Source organism: Pelmatolapia mariae, linkage group LG2, assembly GCF_036321145.2.
Source record: "Pelmatolapia mariae isolate MD_Pm_ZW linkage group LG2, Pm_UMD_F_2, whole genome shotgun sequence".
Classification (NCBI taxonomy): domain Eukaryota; kingdom Metazoa; phylum Chordata; class Actinopteri; order Cichliformes; family Cichlidae; genus Pelmatolapia; species Pelmatolapia mariae.
Window position 1 is genome coordinate 2,146,577 of NC_086228.1, and position 17,978 is coordinate 2,164,554.

At 43.4% G+C, this 17,978-nt stretch overlaps 2 pseudogenes; one reads left to right on the forward strand and one right to left on the reverse strand.

Moving 5' to 3' along the window:
- Positions 1 to 519: 519 nt before the first annotated feature.
- On the reverse strand, positions 520 to 4,031 carry LOC134638049 (GTPase IMAP family member 8-like; annotated as a pseudogene).
- Positions 4,032 to 5,623: 1,592 nt separating this feature from the next.
- Positions 5,624 to 7,597, forward strand: LOC134634656 (granzyme K-like; annotated as a pseudogene).
- The last annotated feature ends 10,381 nt before the right edge of the window (positions 7,598 to 17,978 follow it).

Consider the following 17,978-nt stretch of genomic DNA (forward strand, 5'->3'; position numbering starts at 1 on the left):
TCGTTTCTTCCCGCAGTAAATATAAACAACGATAGTATTCAGGAAGAAAACCAAACATTGCATTTTTTTTTAATCACAACTCTGGTTTTACGTGGCCTATCAACACAATTTAAAAACTGGTATAAAGTCCACACTTTTTACGTCAGTTGTTCCGTCTGTCCTGCTCACATCTCCAATGGTTGTACACGTTGTCATTAACGTGGCTTCACTCCACATCAGCCACGCCGCTTTGCTAGCTAAAACACCGGTGTCAGCACATAAGGACGCTGTCATAGCCTGTCAACCACGTTGATTAGCTGCATATATACGAATGTGAATCGCATTATTGGCTGGACTGTGGGATAAGGTGGCATCGTTCTAATCCCATACGGGAGCAGCCAGTCACTAACACTGCACAACAGAATTGTTAAAGTATTAATTTTAATTTCAATTCAGGTTAGATTTTTTTTTTTGTGCGCAGGGCAGATTTTCTGTGCGCAGAGACCGTGGCAGCAGTGCGCAATTGCGCACGTGCGCAGCTTAGAGGGAACATTGGTTGTCACCATTTTTGTGGACCATTTTTTGAATTTTGGTCATCAGCTCAGTGACTTGAAGGTGGTTTTTCTGATCTTTGTTGTTGAGGACATGGTATCTCCCTCCACATTCATCAATTAGTTTATTGAGAAATCCATGAGAGTCTTTTTGAATGAAGCTTTGAGCTGATTGACTGTTCAGGTCATCACCTCTGGTAAACACAACAAAGATAAAATCAACTGAATCCTGACCAAAGGTCTTCTTGATCAGCTCCACAGTCTCTTTTTCCTCCTGTGTAAAACGACCGATTTGAAGCACCAATAAGAACACGTGAGGTCCAGGAGACAACATGTCGATACAATTCAGAAGCTCCTTTTCAACGTCATCATTGGACAGAGTCGTGTCAAACAATCCAGGGGTGTCGATCACAACAACAGGCTGTCCATCAACCTTTCCTTCTGCTTTCTGACAAGATGTTGTTACTGACACGGGACTGGTCTGTGATTTAAACTTTTCTTCTCCCAGAATGGTGTTTCCAGTTGCACTCTTCCCACAGCCAGTCTTTCCAATGAGCACCATTCTGAGAGGCTCTCTGCTATGTCTCTTTCTTAAAGTTTGAACATTAACCTGAGGATTTATTAACATTTCCTTTCTAAAGCATTTAGATCCCACATCATTCATATTTTCTACAATATCTAACATCTGTGACATCTCCTGTTTCTCCTTGACGATGAGCAAAATGGCTCTCTCTTCAAATCTCTCACAGAGCTCCTGGATGTCCTTGTTTTCCTTTATAATGTTAACAACAGCTGGATCTGTAGGATCTGAGTCCACAGTGAACAGAATCATGGTGAAGTCATTGACTCGAGAGCTGAATGTGTTCTGGATGGTCTCTAACTCTCCCTTGTCTTCATCAGTGAGGGGAGCCACAGGTAGGACCAGGATGAAGGCATGGACACCCTCAGGATCACAGAGGGAGATACACCTGAGTGATTCCTCCATCACTGCCTCCTGAGGTTTTCCATACAAGGCAGGCAGCTCCACCAGGGAAACCCAACGTCCACACACCTCTCCCTGATGTTTAACACACTCTGATGAGTTGGAGACTGAATGAAGCTCAGTCTGACCTAAAATGGCCTTGGCTGCTGACGTCTTCCCTGCTGCTCTCCTCCCACACAGAACCAGGTTTAAAGATGGTTTGATGAGTTCAGGCTGTGATCTGATGGTCTCTTCAGTGACTGTGAGGAAGTTTCCTTTGTTCTCATTTACAATGTCCTCAATCTTCTCCATTAAGTTTTGACGATTGTCTTCCATCATGTTGTACTGTTTTCCTTCACAATTTTTTTAGAAGCTTTTTAAAATAATTGTTTGTCTCATTTTCCTCATGTGTTGTGATGATCATTACATGTTTAAAGAAATCTTGGCCAACAAACATCTGGATGTACTTGAAAGTTTTTTGGCGCTCCTTTGTAAATTCAGAAGGTTCCACTAACATCAGTAGAACATTTGGACCAGGAGGACAGAGACTCACACAGCTCTTGAGCTCTTCTTTCACTTCTTCCTTACATCGAGTAAAGATGTCAGGAGTTTTTACAACTGTCAGAGACTTTCCTTTCCATTTTTTCCTTTCCACAAATGGGGAACAAAAATATCTACGCTGTATGATGAAGTCACCAAGTTCTTTCAGTGCATCCTTGTTGTCTTCCAGAAGCAGAATCCTGAGTGCTGGGGAAAAAAAACAAAATAAAACTTAAAAATCCCCCCAAAAAGGTTAGTCACATCATAACTTCACTACGTTTTGCTGTGATGTCATTTTTTTGTCTATTTTTGAAATACATCTGGTTTTTGCACAAGTGTTTGAATTGATATATTCCTCAGTCCTGAATGCTTCTGTAATAAATTTAGTTTCACTGCTGCTGACTGGTATTACTATTATCAGCAATAATGACTGTATTTGTATAGTACTTTTTAAAAATGCAGTTTTATTCCGGCATAAACACTCCTATACACACATAGACAAACAAACAACCACAAATAATACATGAAATACTTATGAAATGCTAACCTATGAAACAGCATTAATTTCACTGACTAATAATTTTTGTCAACGACCATTTTTTTCTCATGATAACTAAATATAAACTAATTTACGAGGAAAAAACTAGGATGAAATTTACTGACACTTTCATCAACAAATAAAAACTAGATGAAAACCTCATTTTGGACAGACAGGATTCAATTAATACTAATTAAGTTGTGTAGAAAGGCGAGATAAGGAAGTGATCCAGTCAAAAGTAATCTTGTGCAGTAAGGTTAGACGTAAATATTTAATCTGCTGCCAGCAAACAGGCAGCTCCCTGTTTCTCATGGAAACGGAGCAAAATGCTAATCCTTAGAAGGAAGAGAAGAATAGAAATATGGACACGTTTCACCTTTGATGCCAGGTTATGTCAGGTTTACGCTTTGTAAACTGTGTGGAGCGACTCTCATCAGTAAAAACACAAACGTTTACACTTTATATTTTAGTCACTTTCAAATGTAATCTATGATAATCTTATGATATTTAGTCGACTAAAACTAAAATAATGTAGATGCTTAAATTAAAAGTAAATGACATTTTAGTTAAAAGACTGTGACTTACATTAAATCAAACTTTGCTGTCACAATAACACTGATATATTTGTATGTTCTGGATCTCTTTGTGTTTGTCTGTTTCTTTTTTTCTATTGTGAGTCTTAAGGTCCTGCTGGCCTTTCAGTTTCATTTATAAATGCTTTATAGGGTACAGAGGTAAAGTATATGTCATATGACTAATGCAGAGGCCTGGGTTCATATATAACCTCGGGCCATTTACTGTGTGTCTCCATGCTTTCATGTCTTCTCTCCATTATCCTGTAACAATAAAGGCTAAAAAGATTAATGTGGTGGAATTAAGGCACGACGGGACCACATATCCGTGGTTTGAGCCATCTTTATTTTTACATTCGTCACACCACCACAACAACCCTTTCAACCCTGCTTCCCCGTGATTTAACACCACTGGCGTGATCTGCAGATGCCGTGCAGGTGTGTATGCAAATAATGCCCATTGTATGGACTGATAACAGCAGTGAATAAAGTCACCCGGTCGCTAGCTGTGCCATTACCCAGCATACACCTCTCCCTCCATAAATCCAATTAACGATACAAAAGTAATAGCCTATAATTAATTTATCTGCTGTATCTGCTGTTTCTCAGGTAGTTGTTTACATTATATAATATATTGTGTTCAGTACTCGTCACTACAATGTGATATTGGAAATGTATAAATATACGAACAACAGGGTCTTCCGCGGAAATCTCTTGTCGTCAATAAACAACGATTAGGGATCAGTATAGTATTCAATAGGAGGACCCTGCACGTCAATTCTCGACGCCAGGGGGGTACCCTGCGCGTCGATAAGTGAAGCAGAGGGAGCCTGACCATGCATCACACATTTGACGAGTTGGGAGTGAGAACGTGTTGGATCAATGGCCATAAGTACCATTTACAGAGTGTTGATGAATGGCTGCAATCACAGCATTGTAAGATGGTGAAAGACCTCCCAGCCCATTGTTCCTTCAGTGGGCTGGTTTCAGTCATTATGCAGATGTCCTGATTATGAGATTGGGGAAACCTGCAGTCAGCTGAGACTGAAGGAGTCACTTGGATGATGACGAAACGTTTCTCCCACTGAAAACGTCCAGATGAATAGAATCAACCTTTTAAGATTTACTTACCTGGCTGACTAAGAATGCATCAAGACATAAAGAAAATACAGTTCAACAATATTAAAGTAAAGTAGAAACATCAAAAGCTGGGTCTGACAAGAAGAGCATCTGAGTTCAGATCTGGACTGCAGCTGTTGGCCACCAAGGCTCTATGATGTGTTGCAATGAAGTGTCAAACAACACCCAGTGGTACTGTAAGCTGCACATAAACCACAGGTGTTAAAACAAAATCAGCACCCATCTCTCTTTCTGCTGACTCGTGGTTGGATCACATCCTGTGAGCTCAACAGAAAATGCTTTGCACCATGTTGGTGCTCAGTGCTTTTAACACCTGATGAAAGAGAGATAAGATGAAATGTTCTGCTGAGAAAAGTATTTTTATCTCACGTGTGGAGAAACACAGTTTAATATAAGTGCTGATGTGCTGCCGTCCACAAGAATATGAACTAAACATGAGCAAGTTTGCAGAGGAAGAGGACGAGCTGACCAGCTGTGGAATAATAATAATAACAACAACAATAATAATAATAATAATAATAATAATAATAATAATAATAATAATGATGATGATGATGATGATAATGATAATAATAATAATAATAATTTTAGTAGCACACTAAATTTAATATTGTGTGTTCATAGTTAAAGGAAGTTTGTTCCAGTGTTGCAGCTGAGAGAGTCAAAGCATGGTCCACCTTTGTTCCAAGCCTCGAGTGTGGAGCCTGAAACATGACGCGATTCTCAGGTGACACTTTTTGGAGTTGTAAAGTGGAGCGTTCCATTCAGTGATATGACAGTAATCACTAAAAGCTCAAGTTGGACTCTGCAGCAAATATGAAAGTGTGATGAGTGATGTGTTCCCTTCACCGAGTGTCTGTGGGTCATGTTTTTGTACTTGACAGGACACCACTGCACTCTTAGAACAAACAGCATCAAATTTAAGGTCAAATGGTTACTGCAAATGAAAAATCATGTTTCAGGATGGTTTGCAACATTTTGATGAAACAACTGTTTCTACATCTGTTCCCACAAAATATTAAGACATCGTGTCTGTTTTACAAGCAAATATGATTTCTAAATTAAAACACAGCGTTTAGAATAACATAAAGTTTCAGTCACATCCATACATGTCTGCACTCAGTGACAACGTGGCTGCATCTTTACATACCATGTTAGCACATGTGTGTGCGTGTCTTGGTGGTCATGGGTGGAGGTATTAATGATATATTTCACCACTGGTTTGGGTGGATGTGTCCATGTTCTGACTCATTCAGACCACGCCCCCTCAGCTCAGCACATAAAGCTGAGCATCACAGTGGGTTTCACTGCATTCAACATCTGATCTTCCACAGCAGGAAAAATGTTCCACCTGACGAATTTCAGTGGTGTCATCTCAGCTGTGCTCCTCTTCATTGTCCAGCCAGGTGAGCGATGTTTTCTGTTCTACTAGATCATTTTCTCCTTCATGTAAAAGAGCATAATGTAAAGTCACACTGCTGATGTCCTTCAGTGTTACAGAGCGGCTGGTGCAGGTTGTTGGTTTCACTCGTCTGTTCTTCACTTCATCATCTGCTGATTTTGTTCTGTGACTGTTCAATAGTTTTTGTTTGTTTGTTTCAGGTCATGGTTCTGAGATTATTAACGGGAAAGAAGTTGTGCCACACTCACTGCCTTTCATGGCTTATGTGACAGGTGAATATTCCTGTGGGGGGACATTAATCCATCCACAGTGGGTCCTGACAGCTGCCCACTGCACTGGGTAAGAATCTGAAGCTTACTCTTAAAATTTGAAATTAAATCTTTTATCAACTGACTGTGTGAAAAACAACAACATCCCCTTGAAAAGTTCTGGAAATCACTCAGATTCTGTTTGAGCGTTTTAAGGAAAAGCCTGTAAGGCACGAGCTGTAGTGGCAGGCGGGTCGACCCAAATATTGATTGTATTGATACCAAGTCGGCATCAGTATCGGATCTGTGTTTTAACTATTTAATAATAAAAAGGAAACATCACAAAAAACACTTAAAGTCATGAAAATTAATTGAGATTTAGCAATTCAATGATGCATCCACCTTATCTATTGAAAAGTATCGGCATCGGTGATACTGGCTCATATTTTCATTATATTCACAAACATGCAGAAAGGTTTTGAACAGTAACCACACAGCTGATCCTTTTTAGGTTCTTTTGCTTCACAGCAGAACTGGAACAAGAACGCAGTAAAATATCCAGAAACTATTCAAAGGTCAAAAAACACACGTTAGAATAATTAAACATGTTCAGCTGTTTAAAATCCACAAAGCAATAATCGATGTTGTAAGTGAAACATCTTCACAGAGGTGTTGCAGAGAAACGTATTAATACTGGAATAACAAACAATCGAGTCCAATCCTGGTCACTGTCACGGAGCCAAGATTGGACTCGATTAAAAAAAATAACATTGTTTTCCTATTACAGTATGAGGGTGGTGGTCCTGGGAGCCCACTCCATCAGGAAGGAGGAAAAGTATTCCAAGCTGATCCGAGCAGTTGAGAAAAGTTTTCCTCATCCCAACTATTACCATTATCTGCTGGGCAATGACCTCATGTTGCTCAAGGTATGGAGATAATAGCAAGCGGAGCAAAAACTTCACGTGATTAAGTTTTTCTTGTCTTATAAAATATATATCTGTATATCAATAGTTATGTTTTAAAATATCGCTGCATTAATTTCTTGTTTTCCAAGTAAAATATGTAAATAAATGATTAGTGACTTTAGAGCAGTGCTGCATGAATACTTTAAGGCCAACTCAGTAAGATTAATATATAGACTGCCATTATCAATATGCAATATTTGTTTTCAACTTGAGTGCAGTGGCTCAAGTTTGGCAACACTGTGAGAGACCCGGCAGCTGGCAGCAGGTGTCTGGTGGCTGGATGGGGATGAACCGAAACAACACGAACATCAGACGTCCTCATGTCTGTCAATGTGACTGTGGTGAACAGACAGAAGTGCAACTCTTGTGATTATTACAACCACAGACCTGAGATCACCAAACACATGATATGTGCTGGTTCAGATGGTACAAACGTCGCTGATACCTGTCAGGTACGTATGAAGAATCCATGTATTTTTCCTTGTTTGAAGTAAATGTTCATTCAGCTCAACACCTGAAACACTGTTGTGTGTTTGTTCTTGCTGCAGGGGGATTCAGGAGGGCCGCTGTTGTGTGATGGAGCGCTGGTTGGAGTCACTTCTTTTGGAGCAGGTTGTGGTGTCATTAAAAAACCTGGAGTCTACTCGTTTGTCTCAAGGAAACAACTGAAGTGGATCAAGGAGACAATGAAATCATTCTAAATGTCATGAAACCACAGGCGTCAGTCTGCACAAGATGAGAACCTTTGATGGTTTATGGTAAATCTGTCAGTGCTGTCTCTGTAGACCATCTGATCATTTCAGTGTTTCTCTTACATTTCATTATATTTTAGCTTCTGCTAGCTTGCTATAATTGTTACACACTCTGCACATATACAGTATGAGAGCGACCCTCTCATGGTTACAATACAAGGTGGCACAAACATTAACTGGACTTTCTAACCAGCTGTTCTCTGTATATAACAATGAAAACAGTCTCTGTGATGGTTTGTAGATTACTGATTGTCTCTACAGACCGCACATAAACATTGTTATCCATCAAAGTGTTTCTACAAGCTGCAAATTCCTGCAGTGTAATTCCTGCTGCAGGATTTTGCAGGATTCCTTTTTATTTTGCTCTCTTCAATCAGAGAGATTCACCACCTCCTGTATTATATTCTTTCTTATTTCTGCACGCTTTCTTATTTGTTCATTTCTCATTCCAATTATTTGTGCTAAAAAACCAACAATGATATTTCTCTAACTTTCTAATAAAGCTGAAGGCATGAATAAAGACACATTTCCTTCCTCCTCTCTTTCTTTCATTGTTTCAGAGGATCTCTGACATGCAGCACATCCATAAATTCATGATTTCAGCATCTCCATCAACTCTGTCTTTGTAATTGTTTATCTCATTATTATTCCAGCAGCCTTCTTTATTTAAAGTTTAGAACAGCATAGTTAATATTATTTATGATGAATGTGACCACAGGTGTTAAAACAATATCAGCATGTCTCATTTCCCATTGGTCTGTTTTTACTGTCTGACGGAGGATTAGATCACATCCTGTGAGCTCAACATAGAAACTGTGAGTCGTTGAGTTTCAGAGCATTTAACACCTGATAAAGAAAAGAGAAGAAGAAATGATCTGTGTGAGAACAAGAAGGAAGTGTTTTCATGTGTGGTGTAATAAAGAGCTGCTAATCACCCTGTAAACTGAAAACTGGCAGGTTTGCAGAGAAGCAGGACGCTGAGGATTAATATTAATGATATATTTCTGTTCTGTTCTATTCCTTTTAAACCAAAGTAACAAAATGTGTCACAGAATTTACCAAAAACGGCAGAATTAAAAACATTTGAAACTAAAATGAAAAATAATATTAAAAAATATGCAAACAAACGACAAAGACAAAAAAAAGCAAAAACAAAACAAAGTCAGTCTATATAAGTGGGTTTTTATTCATTTATTTTCCACATATGAGGAGCTGACTGTGCTCACTTGATAAGAAAAGGAAGTTTGTTTCCCAGCTTTTAGCTATTAGAGAGAAAGCAGCGTCAAGCGTTGCTTCCAGCCTGAACCACGGTGTAACATTACCTGACTCTCAGGTGTCTCTAGTTACAATAAACCCACATACCAAAATTGGTATGGCCCCGATCTGGCCAACACAATGTGCTTACACATGGCCCACATACCGCAAAGAATGACGGCCCTTTGGTGGCCCAGATCTGGTTTGGTTGGGGAAACCTGCGGTCAGCTGAGACTGAAGAAGTCACTTGGATGATGATGAAACATTTCTCCCACAAAACGCTACGTCCAGATGAACACATCAACTCCTGGAGATTTTTTTTTTTTTAATGTTCACACAAAACTCCTGAAAGTTCATCCAGTCAGCTTCACAGTTTTCTCTAAACTGAAAACGAGGCTATGAACATATTTATGGACCAATGTACATTCCTGAGCATGTTTTCTTGTTGGTTTCTTAGTCATTCCAAATATCTCTGCTTGGAAACTGTCATGGTCCGAGTGAGTGGCATGCCTGTCTGCTGTGTTTCTGGTCCGCACCTCTCAGGCTGATTGTAGTGGATATCACTCTTCGCCTGAACATCTGCTAATCACCGTTAGTTTGGCCGCTTACGTTACTTGCTTTTGCTGGTATGTGTATTCACTGTATTCTCTGTCTCCAGTTAAATCCACAGACAACGCTCGCAACCTGCCCACAACCAACTCAGTCAGATCGCTGGTTATTCCTGCTACTCACCCCACCGCTTCTCAGGTACGAGTCATCTCCACTCTGCCTGCCTCTCTGATGGACCAATTTGGATTCACTCACTCACTGACTCACCCAGACCTAGCCTCCTTCCCGACCAATCTCCACCTGCTGACAAGTAAGCCTGAACAAACACATTCTAGAAATCATTTCCACTATCTCCACCTGTCTCAACATAACTCTCCTCTCCTGTGATTGCAGAGGCCCAGTTAGGCTCTGGTCCTTGTTTCATAGTGTTCATAGTATCCCAGCACCTGCCACAGTCACAGACGTCACCAAGTTAACATGATAGCAGAAATCATTCAGCCCTCTTCTCAGCCAAGTGCCATATAGTGCCCACCATAGTAGTTCTAGTTCATAGCATGTATTCCTGCCCTCTCCTTTGTACATGATTTTCCCAGTCACTAGTCTTCTAGTTATTCCCACAGTGTCATTATTTTCACTGCTTGCACTGAGTCACTATAGTACGTCACCTGTATATAGACACTCTTGTGTATTAACGTTTCTTCACTCACTCTAATATATTCTTGCCACGTACATCTTGTGTGTCTGTGTTGAGTCAGTTTTGGGTCCATCTGCTCCAAACAGCTCACGCCGTGACAGAAACATCAAAACAAAAATATCTTTTATGATCTAATAAAACCAGACAGAAGTAAAACAGGCTGCTGTCAGTATTTCATTGTTTCTTCTACAACGCTTTCAAAATGTCATCTTCTTTATGTTTTTATGGCATCATTAACATCTTTACTTTCATTGCCCTCACTGTGGCACAGGCATGCAGTTTTTGGGCTTCACCACTAGGTGGGGCTCTTTTCTATAATTTTGGGGTAACGTGACGCTTGAACCCAGTTCACAGTAATACTGGTAAAACCAGAAAATTAATAATTAAAACGACAACAATGAAGATGTGAAAGGGAGGCCTGATTTACACCAACCTAAAGGGCAGTACAATAGTCAGGTTGTGATTAAAAGCATTGATTAAAAAAGTAAAATATAAGAAGGGTTTAAACTTTAAAAAAAGCTTCATTTGATACAAACCTCAAACTTTTAAGACTTTTCACTTTGTCCAGTGTTACGTCATGATAATTTTTTTATTTTTTTTATTTTTTTATTTTTTTAAACACTGGGCTTAACAGAAGGATGTGATTGGCCACAGGTCCAATTTTGGAGCATTGTGGGAACAACTAAGTCTGAGTATCAGGACCTCAGCCTCGCTCTCATTAAAGAAAATTAAGGCAGTCCAGGTTTTAATGTCATTTAAACATTCTGATAAAACTTTTAGTGAGCTGACATTTCATTTGGAAGACGTGGACTGAGATGCCTCATCCTGTCAGAGGATCCTACAGGAAGTAAAAATAAAGAGAAAATAACTCCTAACTCACTGACTTTGACTATACATCCACTCTTACCCGTTTCTTTTTGCTTTCTCTCCTTTTGCTGTCTTCATCAAGCTCTTACTCCTCCTAACACCCTCCACCCTCCTCGGTCTTTGTGCTGTCATCAAAAGGTAAACCTAGCAGCGAAACAGAATTCATAACCCATTAAAGGCCGATTTAATGTGACTTCATGCCAATGTTTGAACTGAATGTGGGCTGCTGCTGGTTGACAGGTAACATCTGTCTGACTCTGGAGCTCTGCTGTGCACAGCAGAAACACCCAGTGCCTCAAGGGAGCCCCCCAGCAGTCTACTCCTATTGCAGCATAACTAAGGGAGGATTCAGGGTCACCTGGTCCAGCTATAACTATATGCTTTAGCAAAAAGGAAAGTTTGAAGCCTAATCTTCAAAGTAGAGATAGTGTCTGTCTCCTGAATCAAAACTGGAAGCTGGTTCCACAGAAGAGGGGCCTGAAAACTGAAGGCTCTGTCATGGTTGGCTGTTTGGGAGGCAGGTGGTGGGCCCAAAATGCAGGATTCTTGGAGACAGGATTTAAAGTGAAAATACTGCTTTATTGCTGGATAAAGTCTTCATAAAATAAAGCTCACAAAAGCAAAACAAAATAAGACTCCAAACAGAGGTGCTGGAGGACTGGACATAACAAAACACACAGCAAGTTGAGGATACAACACGACAGAGAGCCAAAAAAAAAAAAAAAAAAAAAAAAAATCAGGAGCATGGGTCCAAATCAGTCCAAAACACAACAAAATAATTAAACACAAACTAGATCACATGAGTCAACAAGTAAAGTCAGGGGGTCGGCCTGGAGGTCGAAAGCACATGAGCCCGAGCAATTCAGGTGGCCGACCCGGAGGCCAGTGACAGAGACAAAACGGGTCTGGAGGCCGACCACGCGGCCATGGCGGCAGGGACCTCGTTCAATGGGCCGGCGGCGATGGCGATGACGTCCAGCTAGAGGCCTGGAAAGTGGCTGGCAGAGGTGAGGTGATCCACGCCGAGCTAGATCACACGGCAGTGTAGCAACTGCAGCACCAGACGTAGAGGCCAGACGCAGCAGCTGTGGAACCAGACGGCAGCGTGGCAGCTGCAGGTGGTGGCAGAGCAAGCGACAGTGTGGAAGCCACAGGCGATGGAGCAGGTGGTGGCACTGCAGGCAGCAGAGTTCTAACAGCTGTTTGAAGTACTGCAGGCGACGGTGTGGAAACCGCAGGTGGAAACACAGGAGGTGGCTGAGTGGAATCAGAGGCATCAGCGGACTCAAGGTGCTGGAGCGATTCCTTCATCAATGACAGATGGCTGAAGCGGCTCCTCTGGCCCCTCAGCGGTGATGGACGGCAGAAGCGGCTCCTCTGGCCCCTCAGCGGAGACAGGCAGCTGAACGAGCCCCTTGGACCCTCCAGCTGAGGCAGGCACAGGGCCAGTAGGCACAGAGACCTCTGGCGGGTACAGAACAGAACCAGCAGTCAAGGGGACCTCTGGCAGGGACGACGCTGGTTGGAGCTGCGCAGGACAGCGGCTCTGTTCAGGGTGTAACAGCAGGATGCAGTCCTTAGCTGGCCGCATGAGCTCACTAGAGCTTCCAGCGCAGAACGAGGGTGGCAGTGTTAACTCCTCTGAGCAGTCAGCAGGGACCATTTGCTTAGACCAGACGTTCCCAAAGTGTGGGGCCCGCCCCCTAGGGGGGGCGCAGAGCTATTGCTGGGGGGGCGCGGCATGAAATGGGGAAAAAAACAAAACAACGCTTGGACACTGCTAGCACGGGGCTCCCACACAAACGCAAAGCAGGAGATGAAGCATCGCTGAATATGTTTCCAAACCAACTTCATTCTAAGCCAAAGACTAGAAAATATGGTGAAGCAGATCTTCCCTTTGGTTTCACCTGCACAAGTGCTGAGGTAGGTCTCCCTGCAGAATTAGTTTTCCCTGTGTCGGGAGCAGCGCTGGGCTGTTCAAATCACGGACAAACAGTATCCCACAGTTTGTTTTTGAACCCATTTTGCACAGAGAGACATTTTTTGAAAAATGTATTGATAGCAATGTTGAATATTATTACACAGGACAAAAAACAACTACATGTAAAATAATTACACCTTGATGCCTCTGCCTTTCTAAATGCAGGGACAGTAACTGCCTGTATATATAAGTGTGTAAAACCTGCAGAGTCAGATTAACAGTATTTTGTCTCTATCTGCCATTCTGCAATTTATCCCATGTAAACAATAACGTGGCGCACAGTGTGACGTGAAAAAAGGCACATACCTTTGACATTGCGTGACAAACTCTGTATTCCTCGTCCACACGTAAACGCAAAAAAAAAGGAGTTTTAAAAAATCTCCGTTCTCGATGATTCGATACGCCGTTTACATGTGGCCGAAACAGCTGCATGTTCAAAAATACCCGTGTAGGTGCGGACGGAGCGTAAAAGAGTTAGTAGTTTATTTTCTTACTACCTGTAATTTATTGCAGATTATTTGTATTTGCTTAATTGTTTAATAAATGTTTGAGGTGTGAAATAAACCGCAATGGAGCAAAATATTGGTGTGTGTGGTTGAAGGATGTGTTTGCGCGCGCGCGCGCGCGCGCGCGCGCACGCATGCGCAGGGGTGGGGGGGCGCGAACATTTTTCTTGTAAAACAAGGGGGGCCCAGCAAAAAACGTTTGGGAACCACTGGCTTAGACAGTCCTGTGGAGCCCCCAGGAAAGACAGGTTGTGCTTGCTTCTTCCTGTCCAGGGGTCCAGAGTTAACTGAATGCTGATATTCAGTCACTGGGGAGACCCTGGAGAGAGTAAAGGTCTCTAAGTTGGCCAGGTCTTGAGGAGCAACAAAAATTTGTCTAGGGCTATCCTCCTCCTGAAATGGAGTGGGTGGCGCTGCAGATTGTAGTGGCAGTTGGTGTGAAGGTGGAGCTGGTGATTGAGTGAATGACTGGACAGCAGGAGATTGAACTAGGGACAGCTGGGTAGCTAAACGGGCTTCTGGCCGGGCAGCTGCTGTCCTCACCCGAGGAGCTGATACAGGTACAGAGGCTGGCAGAGCCTCAACCGGACTGGAAACCAGAACGGGGATCAACTGGGCCCCAACCCTCCTCTCCTGGGGAACTGGGACAGGAGCAGGAGAATGCAGGGTCGCAGCTGACCCTAGAACGGGAGCACAAAGAGGCAGGCTCCGGGAAAACAGTCTTTTTGAGATTACTTTTCTGCTCCACATGAAAAAAATAAAGAACAGTCTGTTAATTTCACCGACTGTACAGATTCTGTTCACTCCAGGGGTCCAGAATCAGCCGAGGACAGTAAGTCAACCTCTGGGGAAGCCCTGGGAAAAATTTCAGTCTCCGGAAAAGCCAGTTCTTTAACTGCAGACTGCTTTAAAAGTCTTAACGGAAACAGACTGAGCCGACATTAACTGTATGTGTTATTATATTCCTGGGCTCGGAAGCAACATGAAAAAGACCTTTAAAATCCATGGAGCCAGAAAACGTGGCCTGGGAAGAAATAGTCTCTGAACCTGTGATTTCAAATTTGACAAAAACCTGAGTTGGCTGTCATAGAGTTCATTGGCTCAGGAATGGTTGACTTAGGTTGTAAGTCCAGGCTTGGAAGGAGCAAAATGAACACAGTCTTTCTGACTCACCACATCTGTTGATGACTGCCGGTGGCGTGGACGTCGCTTCCTCCTGGAAGAAGGAGCGGGTGATGGTGATGGCTCCAATGGGCCGGGCAACTCCAACTCCGGCGGGCTGGGTTGCTCATCTTTCTCCAAGCGGTAGCAGCTGGAGGGTGAAAATGAAGCTGATTTAGAAAGAAATCCTGTATGAGTGGGTGAATCGAGTCCAAAACCCAGCGAAGACCAGAAACCAGTCGTTGTAGCCGGTTGGCTACAGCACGCTAAAACTTCCTCCTCTGGGTGATTCAGCCACAGGTCACATAGCTTGTTTACTGAATAAATGATATCCTCCTTCAGCTCATCAGACGGGGCGAGTGCTGCTGGGTCCATGTACTGGTCACGTCGTTCTGTCATGGTTGGCTGTGTGGGAGGCAGGCAGAAGTGGTGGACCCAAAATGCAGGATTCTTGAAGACGGGATTTAAAGTGAAAATACAGCTTTATTGCTGGATAAAGTCTTCATAAAATAAAACTCACAAAAACAAGGCTCCAAACAGAGGTGCTGGAGGACTGGACATAACAAACACACAACAAGTTGAGGGTACGACACGACAGAGAACAAAGAAAAACTCAGGGCTTATATTCACAGGGGAGTAATCAGGGAATGGGCAACAGGAGGGAGACACAGCTGGGAGAAGTTAGACTAACGAGAAAGGGGAGACGTAAACCTGAACACACTGACATCAGACTGTGACTATCAAAATAAAACAGGAAACAAGAAACCATCACACAAGGACGCAGACTCGACACAGAGAGGCAGACAGAACATAACACATGGAACTCAAACTATGCAAAACATGAGACACAAAACCCTAAACCAGAATCACTGAAAACAGATTTTTGATAATAATAATAACAATAATAATCAACAAAGCACCAGGGAAACAAAACGATCCAACATTCAAAAATAAAACAAAACACAAGAACTAAAAATACTGCGTCGAAAGGAATCAGAACCGTGACAGGCTCTGCCTCCTATTCTACTTTTAAATACTCTACAACAAGTAAGCCTGCAGTGTGAGAGCCAAGTCCTCTAATCCGTCTTTAAGTCTGACGTCACTAGCCGTGTCTGGGCCTAAACTCCGCTTCAGGTCCATATATCAAACGATCACTGTGGCATTACCGAGAGTTGAAAAACTGTCTACAGTCTTTGATCTTTAATAAAATGATCAGCGTTCTGCTCTACCAGGTGTAACAATTGAGTTTAACATCCAGGCATCCATGAAAACAGAATTTATGACATTTAACGGAGTTAGAATTTAGCAGGAAGTTAGCTCGCTAGCTTCCATCTAAATACAATATAGCATGTCCTGACTGCGGGGTTTTGGAAACAAATTCAAACGTACAGCTCTGCTATCGCTTCCAACATAAATGAAGACAGAAAACTAAACAGCAGTGACGTTTGTAGGGTTACTGAAGTCGGGTTAGCTGGTATATAATGATGTGCTACGTGACCGCTAGCGACACAGCTATGTTAGCATAATATAAACAAGCTAACTTTTTTTCCACTCGATAAAAGTTAACGTGAGGGTTCTCAGTGGTCAGGAACAAATGCAGTCGCATGGCAGGATGCTGTAAACGGACCAAACTTCAGCCAGGAGAACAACTGAGATAATCCATCCACAATACGAGGTTAGTCATTCATATACTGCTGCATGGGCTGGGCTGTAGTTACATCGTAAGGTTTTAAAAACTGATCTTAAATAAATGATTAGCTGTAATAAAAGCCGAGGGAGGCCAACAGTGATCACTGACTGTTTTTAGGAGCTTTTTGAGATTAACCCTTGTGCACCCTGGACCAAAAAAAAAAAAAAAAGGGAGGGGGGGGGGGGGGGGTCACACAGACCCCGGCAGCGCAGACCCAGGTCTCGTCGCGAAACAGGGCCCCGGCTCGGGGTGGGGGCGGATGGGGGTCAGGTGGACCCCCTGCTATAGCGGGTCTCGTCACAGCGTCGGACAAAGGCACCTAATCGGCTGTAACCCTCCATCGATCGGGTAAGTTACGATGGCAAACCTTGGGGTCTGGAGGGACCCCCAAGCGCCAAGGCAACAACTCTCAACTTCACATCATCATCTTCATCATCATCATCATCGTCTCCTTCTCGAGAGTGTTCACGTAAACCGGCCTCAGTGAGGACCTCGGACTCTCCCTGCCTGCTAGTCCTCCTACCTCCTTCCTCTTGGTTCTCCTGCTCCTCGCAGGGTAGGGCTTAGCCTTACGGGCCCCGGGTTACGCGTAAACCGGCCTAAGTGAGGACCTCGGACCTTCCATGCCTGCTGGTCCTCCTTCCTCCTTCTGCTCCATTCTCCTGCTCCTCGAAGGCGAGCACCTTGCCGGATGGGCCCCGGTTTACGCATAAACCGGCCTAAGTGAGGACTGGGGTAGCTCTCTACTCCGTGGGTACTCTGTGACCACTTAGTAATGGCGATGGGGTATTTCGCAACCCCAATGCACGTTCGTAAGTTACGATGGGAAACACTAGGGTCTGGAAGGACCCCCAAGCGCCACGGCAACAACTCTCAACTTCATATCATCATCTTCATCATCATCATCATCATCGTCTCCTTCTCGGCAGTGTTCGCGTAAACCAGCCTAAGTGGGGACCTCGGACTCTCCCTGCCTGCTAGTCCTCCTACCTCCTTCTGCTCTGTTCTGCTGCTCCTCGAAGGCAAGCACCTTGTCGGATGGGCCCCGGGTTATGCGTAAACCGGCCTAAGTGAGGACCTCGGACTCTCCCTGCCTCCAAGTCCTCCTTCCTCCTTCTGTTCCGTTCTCCTGCTCCTCACAGGGGAGCGTTTAGCCGGATTGGCCTCGGGTTACGCGTAAACCGGCCTTCGAGAGGAGCAGGGATGTTCTCTACTCCACGATTACTATGGGGTCAAAGCGTACCCACGATGGGGTATTTCGCCACCCCAATACACATTCGTGAGTTACGATGGCAAACACTGGGGTCCGGAGAGACCCCGAACCGCCGGAGGAAACAACTCTCAACTTCACATCATCATCATCATCATCATCATCATCATCGTCGTCTCCTTCTCGGCAGTGTTCGCGTAAACGGGCCTAAGTGAGGACCTCGGACTCTCCCTGCCTCCAAGTCCTCCTTCCTCCTTCTGCTCGGTTCTCCTGCTCCTCACAGGGGAGCGTTTAGCCGGATGGGCCTCGGGTTACACGTAAACCGGCCTTCGAGAGGAGCAGGGATGTTTTCAACTCCACGATTACTATGGGGTCAAAGTGTACCCACGATGGGGTATTTCGCAACCCCAATACACAT